The sequence below is a fragment of the Rattus norvegicus genome (assembly GCF_036323735.1).
Source record: "Rattus norvegicus strain BN/NHsdMcwi chromosome Y unlocalized genomic scaffold, GRCr8 chrY_unlocalized_26, whole genome shotgun sequence".
NCBI lineage: Eukaryota > Metazoa > Chordata > Mammalia > Rodentia > Muridae > Rattus > Rattus norvegicus.
The window spans coordinates 542,917-560,781 of NW_026947385.1; the positions used below are offsets into that span (position 1 = coordinate 542,917).

Genomic DNA, 17,865 nt, shown 5'->3' on the forward strand with positions numbered 1-17,865 from the left:
ATGAAAGGGTTTTCTAGGCGTCATGTATTAAGAAATCATTTAAAAGTATTTTTAGCTCCTGACAAGTTTTTATTAAAGTCCTCAAACTTCTTGGACTTAGATCCCAAAGTGTAACTAGGCCAAACCTGAGCTGTAAAATTATGACAAGGCAACAATAACAGATATTTTCATGGCCCAAGCACTATAGCAATATACTATTGAGTACAGAGATCCAAATTTATTCAAACAGATCAAGAGAGAAGGGAGAAAAAAAGTTAGAAAAGTGATGAAGAATCAACACCTCCCTTGTGTATGCCAGCATTTATGGTTCTGCAGTAAGTCCTAAGAGGCAGTATCCAAGTAGCAAGGGGAGGAAAGGACTAAGGACAAGACAGGGAGATAAACTAGCATGGCAGGTGTATGTAAGAGAAAAACTTAGACATGAAAATGTCCTGTAATTTAAAAAAAAGATTTTTTTCATTATTTTCTCATTCCAATCAAAAGAGACATCCATGAATGATTCTCCTCTAAGGCTTCCATAAAAGAGGTAAAACAAAAACGAATATAAACATTGAAAGTTTGAAAATAAAACAAAAGAAAAAGAACTTGTGTACGTTTCAGAGCAGGAGCACTGAAAAATGAACTAAATCTGGTCAAGATGAAACCTAGAGTGAGAAGTAGTAACTAGAATTAAGAGCTGCAAGAGATAGGCAGGTGAGGAGTGACAGGAACATGGCCAGGCCTGAGAGATAAGACTGGTCCTTTACAAGGGCACAGAATGAGGTAAGAAAACATTTCCAATAAAGCAGCACCTTTCATTTCTGCTCACCTCAGTAATCCCATCCTCTAATAACCCCCATTTACATACTAAAATAGAAGAGTTGTGGTATGTATATCACTCACTTCCCATTTACTTTTAACCCTGCCTCCAAAGTCAGGAAGTCCAAACTTTCTAACTTTCAAGAACAAAAATACAGCCCCAGGTATAAGGGGGTCCTGAGGGCCAAGTGACAAACTGCAATATGTGAGAGTAGAGAATATGGAGATTTCTCATTCAACATAGCAGAAGTTTGATGGCCCAAGCTAAGAAAGGAAAAGGCAACCATATCAGGTAAACAAGGTCTGCTTCTCATAACATTAAACTCATTTATATTATTCTTTCCTTTAAAAAAGAAATACTTTATTTGGGCTTATAATCCAGAATATCAGAGTCAGTGATGGATGATATCAGAGTAAAGATAAACAGGCAGAGGTTGCTGAAAGATTACATCTCAGACCATAAGCAGAAGGTGGAGAAAACTAGATTGAAATAGCTTCAGTCTTTTGAAACCTCAAAGCCTACCCCTAACAACATACCTCCTGCAACGAGGAAATACCACTTAGTGAGATTGCAATTTTTGGGCATTTACATTATTCTTAACTACACTTAGTCAAATCACTTCCCAGCTCAATCTTCATTTTGAATGAAGCTGATTTTCCTGCAAAGTGGCTGTACCATCTTCTCTTCCTAATATTGGCTTTCATCATGTGTATAACAGATGATTCTGGATGCATAGGGGATGTTTTTATTCCTATGTATCATTCCATTTATGTACTACATGTGTACTGACATTTCAATGAGTTTCATTTGGAAAAGGTATAAATGGTTGATCTTATATATACGGTTTCAACCTCTATTAACATCTTTTAGAAAATATCAAATATCCATTCTTGATTAATAATTTCTTCTCTCATAAGATAAAAAATAAAATTTTACTCTAATCAAAATAATTATCTATATTTTCATACTGAAAAATGCAGAAGAATATTAAGATAATGTGGAATATTAAATCAGCTGAAATGCATGTTCATTAATTAAGAATAACCAGAATCATTGATATGTTTTTGGAACATAATATACGAACAAATACCAAAGCATTGAATAAATAGTGTCAGAAGACGAGGGTCATTATATAAAATGTACCTTACCTTCAGATCCAGTGTTTTTGTTCATGTAGCAAGAATTCAATTTACCTACTCTTCCTCAGTATTTTTCATCCTCTCATTGACTCGAATTTCAAAGCTGTATCCTATAACTAGCATGATTGTTAAATTTCAAACCAAGAACAGTGCATGTGTCAATAATTTTCCGCCTTTCCTTATTTGTGTTTTATTCTGTTCCCAAAGGCCATGTTGTGTTGAAGTTATGAAGAATTTCTTGCTCCTTTGATGAAAATTTTCTGAAAGCATAGATTATTCATATTTGTAAAATACTATTGATATGTTTAATAGTACTGGATATTATAGTTAAAATCATCTGGGTTAGGAATTTTTGCATGTATATCATAACACACTAAAATACTAAAGATTAAAAGTAGAAGAGATAGAATTTATTACATGTTTTTACTCTTCTAGGGTTTGTAAGTTTACAAAATCTGAGCAAATGATTTCTTTCTGTGAAATTCACATTCATGAGCTATTATATTCTAATCAAACAGTGTGTCAGCACCAATAAACTTGGTTTAAATTCTAATTGCAATACAAAATGTTTGTAGTAAGTAAATGGGCAAATAATTTGTCTGAATATACTAAATAAGCATGAAGTATAATCATAGGTTTGCTCTTAATTAAATAAGTACTCCCAGATACACCTTGAAAAAATACAGATAGTAATGTAAGTTTTTTTTTTATATAACAGCTAATAATGGTCTGAGTAATGGTTTAAATCAACAAACCATGAACAGTAAGTAGGAATGTCTAGTGAGTTAGAGGTTCTTTCAAGCATCTTCAAGGGTCTAAAATAAATTCCTTTATAATTCTCCTAAATCCACTTATCATGAAACATTCCACATCAGAGTAAATAACACCAACATCTTTTCATTTTCTCAAAAAAAGTCATTGGGTTTCTTTTCTTCCTACTCAACCCACCCTCATTCTACTACCAAACACAACAATTTCCATCATAGCTCTCTGATATGACTCTTTTTCATTATCATTGACCCTACTTCCAGATAGACTTCAAAAACATCCTTAAAATCATTCTCTGTATCATATCATAATTCATAAGTAACCAGAGTCCCTTACTATATACATTGTGAGTTAAACAAACTTATTTAAAACTATTCAATGATTTCTAAGACATTTTCAGTAAATAAAAATTATATGTCTAACATTGTTTCTATATTCCCATATGAGACATTGCCTGAGATTCAGCTTTATTTGGACCGTTCTTCTATCTCTTAATCAATACAAACTACTCTCATATTTACTTTTTTGTATATGTCAAGGTCTTTGTCCTCTTATCATCCTTATATTTACTGTAATTTTGCCCAAAATATAGATCAATTATTTTTCATCTAATTTAACTTAAATGTCACTTCCTCATGACAATCTCCATGACCTTATTTCTAAAATAGATTCTTCAACTACTTGCATACTATCAACTCCAACACACTGATTTATGCATTCATTTTTTTTCTTTTTTCTTGTACTATAATGCAATCTTTATAAAAGAAAGTTCATAATACTTTCTATTCATTCCTAATCTATACACTATTATGGACATGGTACATTAGTGGAGACTTATTATTTATTACATGATTCAGTAAGTTGCATAAATAAACTTTATACTATTCTTCATTTTAATGAATATGCATCCCGTGCATTGGTTAGACCATCATGTAGTAATTATGTGAGTTCTTCAATTCAGTGACCTAGATGACATTGCCTAAACATTTTAATTTGTCACAGATAGTCTCTGTCATATTCAAAACAATACTTTGTTCACTGAACAATTATCTCAGCTGGGAATATATTTGACATGAAAGAATGAGATTCCTAAGTTTAATTCACAGCATCCATGTGAAAATGCCAGCTGCCATATGTTTGTGGTCCCATCTCTGAAGAGACAGAGAGATGATGATTCCTAGGCACTTACTTATCAGGGAGTCAAATTTCTTTTGTGAGCTGTTCCAGTGAAAGTTTAAAAACCAAGAGGACCCAGAGCTGTGTTCCCAGAGCTGAACCTGTACCTCAGCTCTCTGTCCCCAGATCCAATGAGGAAATAGATGGACTTCCAGGAGTGCTGACACACTCAAGAGCACAGGAAAGACTTTTTCTTCTCAGAGGTAACTTCCTGGAGTGCTCAGAACCCACGAAAAGAGGTGCAGTCTGTTACAGCATACTTTTGTTTCTATCTATTCCATATAGCTGAAATTTATCCACAGTTCTTGGCACACAAGATAATTCAAGAGAGAACAACGGTCCCATTACTGTTGACACACAGGCTAAGAGAGAATTCAAGCCACTTTCAGAGACAGCAAAACCAGCTAACTCCAGATGGTGAGGGGCAAGTATAATTCCCTAAGGAACATAAACTGATGTTACTAGACATCATCAGAAACCAGTTCTCCCACCAAAGCTAGCCCAGTCTACCCCTGACACACCAGAAAAGAGATAGAAAAGTTTGTAGTTCAAATCACTGAACATGATGAGGTTAAAGGATTTTAAGAAGGACATAAATAACTCCATCAAAGAAATACAAGACAACAGATGTAAAGAGATAGAAGACCTCATAGAGGAAACCCAAAAATCCCTTAACGAATTACATTACAACATAACCAAGCTGCTGGAGGAATTGAAAAATCCATCAGGAAGTAAAAATGGAAACAGAAAACAACAACAACAACAACAAAAACAACAACAACAACAACAACAGCAAACCACACAAAGATGAAAACTCTGAATATAGAAAACCTGGGAAAGATATTAGGAGTCATAAACGCAAGCATCAACCAACAGAATATAAAATATAGAAAAGAATCTCAGGGGCAGAAGATACCATAGAAAACAGTTACACAATTGTCCAAAAATACAAAACAAAAAACTCCTAACCCAAAACATCCAGGAAATCATAGACAAAATGAGAAGATAAAACCTAAGGATAATAGGTATAGAAGAGAATGAAACTCCCACTTTGAAGGGTCAGTAAATATCTTCTACAAAATTATACTAGAAATCTTCCCTATCCTAAAGAAAGAGACAACCTTGCACGTACAAAAAGCAAAAAGAATTCCAAAAAAATTGGAGCAGAAAAGAAATTTCTTCCACCACATAATAGTTAAAATATAAAGTGCACAAAACAAAGAAAAAAATGTTAAACGCAGTAAGGGAAAAAGGTCGAGTAACATAAAAAGGGAGACCAATCAGTATTCCACACTTCTTAAAATAGACTGTGAAAGCTAGCAATCCTGGGCATATATCACACAGATCCTAAATGAAAAAAAATGTCAGCCCAGGCTACTGTAAAACCTCTCAACTACCATAGATGGAGATTCCAAGATATGCCATGTCATGAGCAAATTTACACAATATCTTTCCACAAATCCAGTCCTACAAAAGATGATAGATGGAAAATTCCAGTACAAGGCAGGAAACTACACCCAGAAAAAGAAAGAACACAATCTACTTTTAAAAAACACAAAAAAGAGATAAAGTAGGTAGCCACAGAAACATAATTCGACATTTAACAAGGAAAATAATAGACAAAACCAATCATTTTCCGATATCATTAAACATCAAAGGACTCAAATACCTATAAAACGACAAACACTAGAAGTCAACTGCCCTGGAATAAAAACACTTTATTCTTCCTCTGTCTGCAATGGAGGGGTCAGAGACTTGGCCATCTGATGGACCAAAATCTAGAACTGACCTTGTGACTGAGGAGTGTCTCAAACATTCAGCCTCTGCTGTAGTGTACCTGAAACTGAATCCTTTTGAACAAGAATCCATAGAAGATTCTCACTTTGTTTGTGGCTGACCAGAACTTGTTCCTCAAACCTTATTGCATAGCCAATACAACTCTGACCACCAAAAAATCTTCAAGAACAATGGATTGAGGTCCCTTGGCCAATGAATAAAAATTCCAGCCTGGATCCAAGGCCACTTATCTAAGATTCTCACCAGAAAGGCCAATATCCCTCACACCCATACCTGTGCGGCTTATAGTAAGTTTAAATAGGGTTTAGATCCAGTGACTTTGACACAAGATTTCAGAATAAATCTCAGATTGCTGTCAAGTCTGTAGTGGAGGCCTTGGAGATAAGAATTTTCTTGAGTTCTCTGAAAATATGGAGCCCTGGAGTGCTGGGACCATAGTCTTCTATAGAAGGTAATCAGGAATAGTCCCTTACTTTCAAACTGGTTTAAGAACTTTCTCCTTTCAAAAACATTGGTATTTTTTTCTGCTCAGGATGATTAGGCCTTAGAGTTACTCATTTGACCAAATGGTCTCTCAGAACCATCCCTTTTGCTTGGGGCCCATGGAATATTTTACCTCAGACCATGGAGCATTGATCCCTCTGTTGAAGGTTCACTGAAATCCAAAAGGAGGGAGCAAATCCTGGAATCTCATGCTACTTCCTTGTGTAAGGTCACATGATATGTTGTGAAGTCATCAGTCTGGTGCTCATTACTTTTTGGTTGAATATAGTTTTTAGGAGGCAATCAGGCTTAGGACACCCCCAACTTTTCTTGAATCATGGAATCTATATTCAGTCTCTTGCAGATTCAGCTAAAGATGTGTATATGCTAGACTGTGAAGTACCATTAGAAGATGAAGCAATGTAGGACCTCTTGAGCTATTGTAAGCAATTTAATTTTTTCTCAAATACTAGGGGAATTTGAATACTCAAAACAATTTCCTGTCACAGGGACATCAGCAACTCTTCTTTACTCGGGGGTACTCATCTATTCTTTCTTTGATTAAGGAGGTGTCATATGTTATCCCTGAAAGAAAGGTTACTTCATATCATTCTAGTTTGTCCAAAGGAAGTTTAGATATTAATTTAGGGTGAGGAAACCCACACTATTTCTTGATATTATGGACTGTGCCACAGATATGTTTCCTAATTTTTCCCTGGTTTCTCTGTCAGTTCAAGGTAGACTGGAGGTTCACTTGGGATGCAATGAAGAGCCACTGACAAGCATATTCTTCAAAGTAAGATGAATATATTCCCCTTTCTTTGAATAAGAAAATCTAGACATACCCTTAAAGTTGAACGTGGCTTAATACAAATTCTTCTGATAAAGAACATACAGAGAAGCAAATGAAATGAATTCTCATACAGATGTTTATTTTTTCTTAAGGAAACTTTAAATTAATATCCCCTGACAATGGTTTCTTCCGAGAATCCACCTCTATCCAGAGAATCTCAGTTCTATTCTTCTAAGAGGTCTTAATGTTTCCTTCTGACCTGGGTGGCCAGGCATACATAAATGTTTGAAGGAATGGCAGACCACATGGACATGATGTCCTCAGACATGTCAGTGCAAATCTGAGCCCTAACCTACGTTCTGCCTTTAAGGTTTGTAACATAAAATGGAGCAGTTTCATCTTTGTTGTCCATGATTATCCTGCTGCTTAACAGCTTGAGGAAAAGATAAATCCAGAGATTACCACCCAATATGTAAGAGCAAATTCCCTAATTTCTGGCAAGTACGCCTCATAGTCCCCAGACACATGGTTATTCTGGACTGTGAAAACAGTTGCACTTGACTCTCTTCTTCCAGTACCCAAGGTAAAACTTTGCCTGAAGGATTCTGTGACCTTTTCGCTCTTTCCAGTCCTCCTAAATGTTCTCTCTGAATATTGGGCCCTTGAATTTCCAACAAAGTAGTTGTATACCTAACTGATCAGACATATTTTCAAAAGTGACTCCTTCTATAATCCAGGGACTCGACTCTACTCCGTTTTGAAGTCCCAGAGTCGAAGTTTGGAATCAGAGTATATAACCCTTGCAAACTGCAATCAGGCAAATCAATAGAAATGTAATAATTTCAACATTTCTGTTTAGATCTTAACAGCTGAACGAACCAGAAGGATTAACATAGCCAGAAACAATTATCCAAAGCCTTTGGCAGAAGAAATATGTTCCTGTCTTTTCTCTTGCATTAACAGAAATTATGAATATATAAAACTCTGAATGAGAATTTGAAACTTATGATTACTGCTGGAAACTTTATCCTGGTATAAGGTACCAGGGACCTTTTCTGTTGACAGAAGTGTGTATGGCACCTATATACACTATGCCTGAAGAAATTTCTCTTCATTTTCAATAGTGCTTTAGAGTTTTCCTCTCTTACATGGGGTTCACTTTACCCAGTGTTAACTTACTCCTTCTTCTTATATTGTAGAGCATGTCAGTACTCGCCAAAGTACAGCATTGCCCTAGATCCTTTAGGTAAAGAGGCTTAAAACATGCTTGAAGACTTACATGGCCCTTTTATATTCCTATTCCCATCAAGTGGTGTTGTCTTTTCTCCTTAAAGAGCTGCCAGACCGAGGGAGTGTTATACCACGCATCCTACATGAATGATCATCTAACATTCCCTGTCTTTCCAGTAGGATTGTGGGTCAATTTTCTACTTCAATCCACCCAGTAGATTTTAGACCCTCAGCTTCTGCAAATTGGGGCTTGGGAAATCAAATTCTATTGAAAGGGCTCCAAAAATTATTCCCAGTGCACATCAATTGTCTCAGACCTCCTCCCTGTGTACTATGGGAATTTTGGAGTACCTGTGGAACTAAAGAATCACTAGAGCTGCCCTTCGTCCTATGCCACAGAACACAGCTATTAAGAAAGTTTGCTTAAAACTAACCTCTTTATTCAAGGTATTCATACAACACATATGCAAACAATGGTATCTTATATTTCTCTGCTTCTAAATCCTAGTTCAGAAGACACAAAGCTAAATTGACTCTTATACTATGTGCCTTAAAGTAGGTCATCAAAATATACACCATTCCTATATTTTATTCACATATGTGTGTAGCTGAACACATCCATGAAGAAACATCACCGCTTCCTGAACCACTTATACTGTTGTTGTGACCATTGCCTGGACTAAAAGATATATAGGGTATACATATAGAGAACATACTTAGAAGTTACTGAGATAGAGGCAGAACATTTCTCCAAGACCCAGTGTAGCCGATAACCTTCCCCTGCTGACCATGGGTGAAGTGGATACTTCTTTTCTTCAAAATATGACTAGGGACCTCCACATTCTGAACCAATACATTCAGGACTTCACTTTTGCTAAAGATCTTCTCAGAACTTCCCATTCTGTGAATCTCTTCTCAGAACTCTACTGTTCTGATATACGTCCTAGACTCATTCCTCTTTGACGAGGCCATGAAAACCACCCTGAATGATGATGTGACTCCTTCCCCATCAGTGTGGCCTTGGATCTTTCTCACCTCTTGATGGAGTACACTTCCTTTGACCAAAGGAAATTCACACATTCCTTTATTCACAAGGTGACATGAGACATGCTTTTCCAAAAAATAGTATGCCATACCTTGTATTCTAAAGCAGTCCCTCACAAATTTGAATTACCTCACATGGATATACTCTAAATAATAGAAATTCAAGGCTTTTACCTTTTACCATGGTGGGTAGAGAAATATGTTCTTCCACTCGGGTTTGAGGTCCCAGTTCCTATATATAGAATCATTGATTGATGGAATCAATCCAATCACTAGAAATCAAGAGCACACTTTGTTGCTGCCAATATATGGACATATTAAGACAAACTGAATGAGCAAAAGATCCAGAGACAGTCATGCAGGCTGTTTAAAAAAGGCCTGGGATGTTGCCTGCACTTCCCCATATTAAATACAAGATGTAAAATTCCTACCAACTAAAGAAGTATAGAAATTGAACGGCATTGTTGGGGAAAATCCTTTACCAAATCAGGTAATAATGACATTCATGTTTCACAGGATGTTTCATATTACCAACACCAACTCCAAGGATTTTCTAACACATACCTTTGCACAATCAGATCTCAAAGTTTTCTCTTTCTTAAAGGCGTCAAGATCTTCCTTTTTCCATCAATTACCTAAGTCATTGAACAGAATGTCAGACCTCCCTCCTACAACTGAGCCTACTCTACACATTCCCTGGTTGCCTTATGTCCTCTCAAGTACTCATATAAAGGAAAGACCCCCAAACTTTGATTATTTGAAAGTGGGCTCAATTCACTTCACTTCTGACGAAAGAGGCCCCATGGTCTCATGGCATACCTCTGTAGAAGCCAGAATCAGATTCAATAACATGCAGTTCAATGTAGTACAAAATGGGATCTTCATCCACAAAAACTATAGACATCCAGTTCCTGGCCAAGGGAGTATTGGTATGGATTGATGCTCACAGAGAAATCTCAGGTTTGGCTCCTATGGGCAAGTCTCATTGATTCCATCTATATTTGTGAGGAGTTTCAGTTGTAGCCTCTAGCTCTGGATGCCCCAAGAGCATCACTTAATTACAAGGACATCTTATACCTGATTTAACTTCATTTTTCTTAATTGCCAAACTTGACCAAGATTGCCAGGCAATCATAATTCCAATTTCCCAGTGGGACATCATAAGATTCTTGGTGTAGATCAGAGGGCAGAGTACAGATAGCTAAAATTAAAATATATGCAACCTTACTACAGAAGGTTCTCAGAAATGCAATTTTTCCATCTCTCATTTATGGATGTGTACACATGTACACTTATAAATATATACATCATATATACATATATACATCACATATATGTATATATGTATATATACATTATATATATATACATCATAGGTATACATATATACATCACATATACATACATATATGATATATATATACATGTATACATCTTATATATACATATACATATACTTATGCATATACGTACACGTACAGATACACATACACTCACACACATGTGTGTGTGTGTGTGTGTGTGTGTGTGTGTGTGTGTGTGTGTGTATCAATGGAGCATCACAGTTCAGACAATCACCCTGATAGAAGAGCATGCTGACTAATGGAAGCTGGAAAGAATAATTGGAAGAATTATGCAATACCATATGTTTTCCCACCACCAAAGGTGAGCTAGAATTTTTCATTCTTCACAGTTAGGTGACTGGATCTTGGTAATTGGTTAAAAATGGCCAGGCACTTTCTTGTTTAGCAAAACAGTTCAGTATGACCCCATAAGTTGCAGTTATGAACACAGGTTACTCAAACTGCACCTATTTCCAAGCCATCTCAACACCATCCACTTTAGATGAAGGGAAATCAGCACTTCACTTTGATTGGTAGCCTTCAGGTTTTTATTCTTTGACAAATAATACCTTACACCATCCCCTTCTGTCCAAGATCAGTTATAAGAATGACTATAGTTTACTATTGAGATCTCAGATTTTTTTTTTTTTTTGCCCAAGAGGACCAAGATTAAAGAGTCCTTAGAGCATACTCAACCTTCTAATACGGATGTTTAGATCAAATGTAACCCTCTAATAGGGAGTTTTAGATCATGTCCATCTAATTATGGCCACTAAGAAAATACAGATGTGACCAAAGGCACTTCACTTAATTATGATCTATGTTAGTAAATCGTGAAACTTTCATTATTTGTCCTATATACCATCCTTCATGCTTATAACCGTCGTCGATGATTAGCTTCAAGAGGATTTAGAGACTGAAAATCATGACTGCTGAATAATACTAATGCTTGGATCCCTGACAGGCCTCCCATGGTGTAACTGAAGATACAATATGTGAAGTAGCAATAACTTGCCTGCTCAAGGTAGGCTTGAACACTCCATTATCCTTAAATAGTTTTGTCACTTTAAGCAGATTCTACGTTTCTTTAATATTCTACTCTTAAACGTCATTACTTTAGATCATCGATTTATGTCCAGTATATATCAAATGTACATTCTGTATATAAGAGTGTCCGATATCTGTCTTATAAGACTTACAATTCCTGAAGTCATCTCTGGCACCCAGGTCTCAAACTCCACTTCCACTCAAAAAGGTCCTCAGCAGCTAACCTATTTGACAAAGAATGATTCTGAACCATGCTACTTTTGATGAAAGATGTCACAAAATTAACACTTAACTGTGTCTCACATTCAAAACTTCCTCTAGGAGGGACATCAGAATGATACCTTTTGCTCCAGTTGTTCTCAAATTCACATCTTCTGTCCATGGGGTCTGTAATGTCACCGTTTCATAGAAGAACTTCAGTGTCTCTCCTTTCCCTATGGGAGCATCAACACTCCACATCTACTCACAAGTATTTCACCTTTTTTCTCTGTATAGTGGACAAGAGCACTTTCACCAAAGGCCCACATTGGCCTGAAATATCTTCTTTTGCCCAAGGCGTACTCATGCCTGCACTCTCTTGTGGCCATCATTAGCACTTCTTCTCTTGATTTTGTGAGCCTGCTATATCCCAAATGTTTAGGATTACATACAAACTTATTTCTGCTACATGTATTCTGAGACATTCCTCCATGGAAGGAAGGGGTGTTGATCTTTTCTTGTCTGACAAAAGTCTTCAAAGCCCAAAGACAACTGCTGGAATGAAATGCAACCTATAGGACTGATGGAAGAATTGCTACCTGGACTTTCAAATGCCATGAAAATATATGGACATTCTAAATACTGATAAAGAATAGGAAGCTGATCAAGCAATACTGGATCTTCCTCTGCTCCACGAGGTACTAACATTTTCTCCAGAATAAAATGTTTTTTTTATAATTTTAGAAGTAGCCAGAGATTTTAAACTTCTAACAAACCGGTATACAATATCTCCTTTGCACATTTTCTCAGAAATCCCGGTGATGTCCACGGTGCAATAACAACTTTTTCCCATGAAGTCTGGTATATAACCTTTTTGATGACTGACACAACAGTCCTACTTCTGTGCAAGTTCCCTACCTCCACCATCTTACTGAGTAAGATTTAGACTTATACAATTAAGAGGACTCCAGAAGGCCAAGGAATTACGACACATTCCCCATATGCCAAATCCATTTCCTCTCTAAAATTTCTAAGTTTATTGTCCTGAGAAACACTGTTCTGACGAAGAGATCTCAGAGAAATCTGGACTGAGTTCTCAAACAAGAGTCTAAAAGCCAGCACAAATCAGACTACTATCTTCATTGTGTTCCCTTACACAGAGGTGTCCTTTCACATGCAGAGGAATGTGTAGATGGACATATATTTGAATAAGATACTGAACCTAAGACTACTGCATTAGAGCCTCGTACAAGACTTCTAAGACTGTTGACTGCCTACCATGGATATTCAGGTGTGTATTCTTTACTGTGATTTTCAGTTTGGAGTTGCTGAAGTAGTGTGTGGCTGGAATGTTCTATAATTTCCAAGGTATCAATCAACCTTCAACTTCTGCTCAATAGTACTCCAGACATAAGAGGAAGAGAAGCTATGCACATTCCATACAGTCCAGGGGAGATCCTATTTCACCCTTATACTTTAAAACATCAAAAATCTATCACCTTTTCCTGGAGGGACAGCAAAAATTCCTCTTCTGCACACAGGGAAATTAGATATTCCTCCACCTATTCAAAGGAATCTGAGGATCCTCTTTTCATTTATATGATTTTTTAATTTAAGTTTCAAATATACCATTTCCTGGTTTCCTGTTCATACGTCATCTATCTGCTCTCACTCCTTCTTCGATAATGGTGTTCCCATCCACATCATCCACCCGTCTAATCTTTCTCACCTTCCTTATATTAAGAGTCCACATTTGGAAGGATTAAGAGCTTTTCCTCCCCTTGTTGCCCAAAAAGGCCATCTTGTGCTACATATACATCTACAGCCATGAGTCAATCCATGTATATACTTTGGGTGATGCTTTACTCCCTGGGGCCTTTCGTTGTTGGGCATTGTTGTCCTATGAGGTTGCAAGCCCCTTCAGGTCTTTCAACCGCTTCTCTAATTCCTGCAACTGGTGTTCCATTTTCTGATTAATGTTTTGCTGCTAGCATTCAACTATGAATTTGACCTGCTCTCGCTGTGTCTCTCAGGGACATCTATATCCAGTTCCAGTCAGCATGCACTTCTTAGCGTCAATAATCTTATATACTTTTGGTGACTGTATATATGTATATGACCCACAGGTGGGGCATGAATTCCTTCAGTCTCTACTTCTACCTTTGCCTCCACATAAACTCCCGTGAATGTTTTTTGTTCCGCCGTTTAAGAAGGAGTGAAGCTTGCATAATTTGATCATTCTTCTTGAACATCATGTGGTCTGTGGATTATATCTTGCCGAATTCGAACTTTTGGGCTAAAATGCACTTATCAGAGAGTGCATACTATGTGTCCTTTTCTGTGATTGGGTTACCTCACTAAGGGTGACGCTTTCTAGGTCAATCCATTTTCTTATGAGTTTCATGAATTCATTGATTTTAATGTGGAGTAGTAGAACATTGTACAGATGTATCACATTTTATGTATCCATTCATCAGTTGAAGAGCATCTTGATTCTTTCCAGTTCCTGGCTATTATAAATAATACTGCTGTGAGCATAGTGGAGCATGTGTCTTTGTTGTATGTTGCACCATCTTTTGTGTGTATGCAGAGTACAGGTAGAGCTGGGTCCTCAGTTAGGGCATTATCCAATTTTCTCAGGAAACTTCAGAATGATTTCCAGAGTTATCATACAGGTTTGCAAACCCTCCAATAATGGAGCAGTGTTCCTCTTTCTCCATAACCTCACCAACATCTGTTTTCACCTGAGTTTTTGATCTTAGCCATTCTGACTGCCGTGAGGTGGAACCTCGGGACTATTTTTATTTTTATTTGCTTGATGACTAAGGATGTTGAACATTTCTTGACACACTTCTCAGCTATTTGTTATTCCTTAGTTGAGAATTCTCTGTTTAGCTCTGCACCCCATTTTTCATAGGATTATTTGGCTCTCTGGTGCCTAACTTCTTGAGTTATTTGTATATTTTGGATATTACCTCTGTATCAGGTGTAGGATTGATAAAGATCTTTTCCCAATCATTTGTTTGCTGTTTTCTCCTAATAACAGTGTCCTTTGACTTACAGAATCTTTGCAGTTTTATGAAGTCTCATTTCTGATTCTTGATCTTACAATACAAACCAGTGGTGTTTAGTTCAGGAAATTTTTCCCAGTGCCCATGTGATCAAGATTCTTCTCTACTTATAGTTTCAGTTTATTGGGTTTGATGTAGAGGTTTTTGATCCACTCAGACTTAAGGTTTGATTAGACCAATAAAAATGAATCGATTTGCATACTTCTACATGCTGCCCTCCACTTGTTGAAAATCCTAATTTTTTTTTCATTGGATGGTTTTGGCCTCTTTGTCAAATATCAAGTGACTATTGATGTGTGTGTTTGTTTTGGGGTCTTCAATTCTATTTCACTTATCAACATTCCTAGATCTGTACAAATACAACTTTTTTTTGTCATTGATTTTTTTTTAATCACTATTGCCCTGTAATACTGCTTGAGGTAAGGAATGGTGATTCTCCCAGAGGTTCTTTTATTGTAGAGTACAGCATATGTATGTTGTGCCATCACTTTTATTAAATTCTAAAAAGTCTTTAATCTTTCTTTATTTCTTGCTTGACAAGTTATCTTTGAGTGGAGCACTGTTCAACTTACAGGTATGTGTGGGCTCGCTGATGTTTTGTGGATATTGAAGATCAGCCTTTGTTTGTCACGGTTTGATTGGATAAATGGACATATTTCAGTTTTCTTAGATCTGTTGAGGCCTGTTTTGTGACTTGTTATATGATTAGTTTTGGAAAAAATACTATGAGATGCTGGGAAGAAGGCATAGTATTTTATTTTAGGATGAAATATTCTATAAATATATGTAATGTCCATTTTGTTCACAACTTCTGTTAGTTTGTCTAGATCTTTATTAATTTCTATTTCCATGATCTGTCCATTGAAGAGAACGTGGTGTTGAAATCTCCCACTCTTATTATGTGAGGAACATTGGGTGCTTTGAGCTTTAGTAAGGTATCCTTTAGGAATGCAGTTGCCCATGTATTTGGAGCAAAAATATTTAGGAGTGAGAGTTCCTATTGCTGTGATAATCTTTTGATAAATATGAAATTTCCTTCCTCACCTGTTTGGAAAACTTTTGGTTGATAATCGATTATATTCCATAGTAGAATGGCAAATCCAGCTTCCGTCTATCAGACCATTTGCTTCAAAATTTGTTTTCTAGCCTAATACTCTCAGGTAGTGTCTGTCTTTGTCTCTAAGTTGTGTTTTTTACATGCAACAAAATGCTGGGTACTCTTTATGTATCCATTCATTTAGTCTATGTCTTTCTATTGGGGAATTCACTCCATTGTTGTTAAAATATATTAAGGAATAGTGATTGTTGCTTTTGTCATTTTTGTTGTTAGAGGTAGAATCATGTTTGTGTGTCTCTTTTCTTTTGGTTTCATAGCAAGATTAGTTTGTTGCTTTTTATAGTGTGTAGTCTCCCTCCTTGTGTTAGAGTTTTCTACCTTTTATCTTTCGTAGGGCTGGATTTGTAGAAAGATACTGTATAAATTTCGTTCTGTCATGGAATATCTTCGTTATTCCATATGTGTTAATTGAGAATTTTCCTGGCAATAGTAGACTGGAATGGCTTTTGTGTTCTTTTATGGTCTAGAGTATATCATTGCAGGATCTTCTGACTTTCATAGTATCTGGTGAGAAACATTGTGTAATTCTCATAGGTCTGACTTTATATGTTACTTGACCTTTTTCCCTTATTGCCTTTAAACTTCTTTCTTTACTTTGTGCATTTAGTGTTTTGACTATCATGCGATGTGAGGAATTTCTTTTCTGGTAAGATCTACTTAGAGCTCTTTTGGCTTCTGGCATGTTTTTCGGCATCTCTGTCTTTAGGTTGGAGAAGATTTCTTCAAATTTTTTTGAAGATATATACTGGCCCTATAAGTTGGGATTCTTCACTCTCTTTTATACTTCTTATTCTAACACTCGATCTTCTCATTGTGTCCTTGAGTCCAAACAACAGGTAAATTGGAGCAGAAAAGATGGTATTATCTCTGCCTTCAAGTGTGTAGGCACTCTTACCAACTGGTTTTCAGCTCTCAGTACAGCCAGAAAACAAAAAAGTCCTTCAGCTGAATTCTCCTAGTTCCCTGTGTAAATATTGTGTACCTACTTCAAATGATAAACTCTGAAAGCGTTATTTTATCCAAAATAGTTTTGGTGCATATGTGTGTGTGTGTGTGTGTGTGTGTGTGTGTGTGTGTGTGTGTGTGTCACATGTCCAGCAGACTCTGAATGGTCATTCCTTCAGTCTCCAAAGAACAATATCTCCCTACCCCTCCTATGGATATTTTATTTACTCTTTCAAGGAAGGAGTGAATCATCAGCATTTTGGTCCTCCTTCTTGAGTTTCATGTGGTCTGTGCCTTGTATCATAGTTAACTTGAGCATTTGCACTGATATCCAATTAAAAATGAGTGCATACTTTGTTTTTCTGTAATTGAGTAACCACCCTCTGGATGATATTTTCTAGGTTCATCATTTGCCTATGAATTTCATGAACTCATTATTTTTGATAAATGAGTACTAGTCCATTGTGTAAATATAGGCCATTTTCTGTATCCATTCTTCTCGTGTAGCACATCTGGGTTAATTCCAGTTTCTGGATATTATGAATAAGGCTGCTATGAACATAGTTTAACATTTGTCTTTGTTGTATGTTGGAGCATCTTTTGGGTATATGCCCAGGGGAGGTATAGTTGGGTCTTCAGCAAGTGCAATGACCAATTTTTGAGGAAACTCAGGTCTGATTTTCAGGGAGGTTTTACCAATTTGCAATCCCAACAACAATGGAGGAGTGTTCCTCTTTCTCCACATCCTTTCCAGCATCTGCTGTCACCTGAGTCTTTGATCTTAGCCATTCTGACTGATGTGAGATAGAATCACAGGGTTGTTTTGATTTGCATTTCCTTTATGACTAAGTAGGTTATACATAAACCAAATCGTTCTAAGATATGATGTTACCCTAACTGTTGTTCTGTATATAG

At 36.6% G+C, this 17,865-nt stretch overlaps 2 long non-coding RNA genes across 3 annotated transcripts in view; one reads left to right on the plus strand and one right to left on the minus strand.

The window, feature by feature from the left end:
• Nucleotides 1-16,334, plus strand: part of LOC120099722 (uncharacterized) — a 28,053-nt gene extending 11,719 nt beyond the window's left edge. The window contains exons 2-6 of one of the 2 annotated variants that reach the window (XR_010062263.1): nucleotides 6,517-6,604; nucleotides 6,894-6,958; nucleotides 11,537-11,596; nucleotides 12,115-12,515; nucleotides 12,978-16,334. This is a non-coding gene — a long non-coding RNA (uncharacterized LOC120099722). The remainder of the gene's footprint in view (nucleotides 1-6,516; nucleotides 6,605-6,893; nucleotides 6,959-11,536; nucleotides 11,597-12,114; nucleotides 12,516-12,977) is intronic. The other variant, XR_010062262.1, reaches the window with a different exon arrangement.
• Nucleotides 1,803-12,243, minus strand: LOC134484664 (uncharacterized). The gene is made up of 3 exons (XR_010062266.1): nucleotides 11,772-12,243; nucleotides 9,794-9,864; nucleotides 1,803-2,198 (listed from the first exon to the last, which is right to left on the minus strand). It is a non-coding gene; the product is annotated as an uncharacterized LOC134484664 (long non-coding RNA).
• Nucleotides 16,335-17,865: the final 1,531 nt, after the last annotated feature.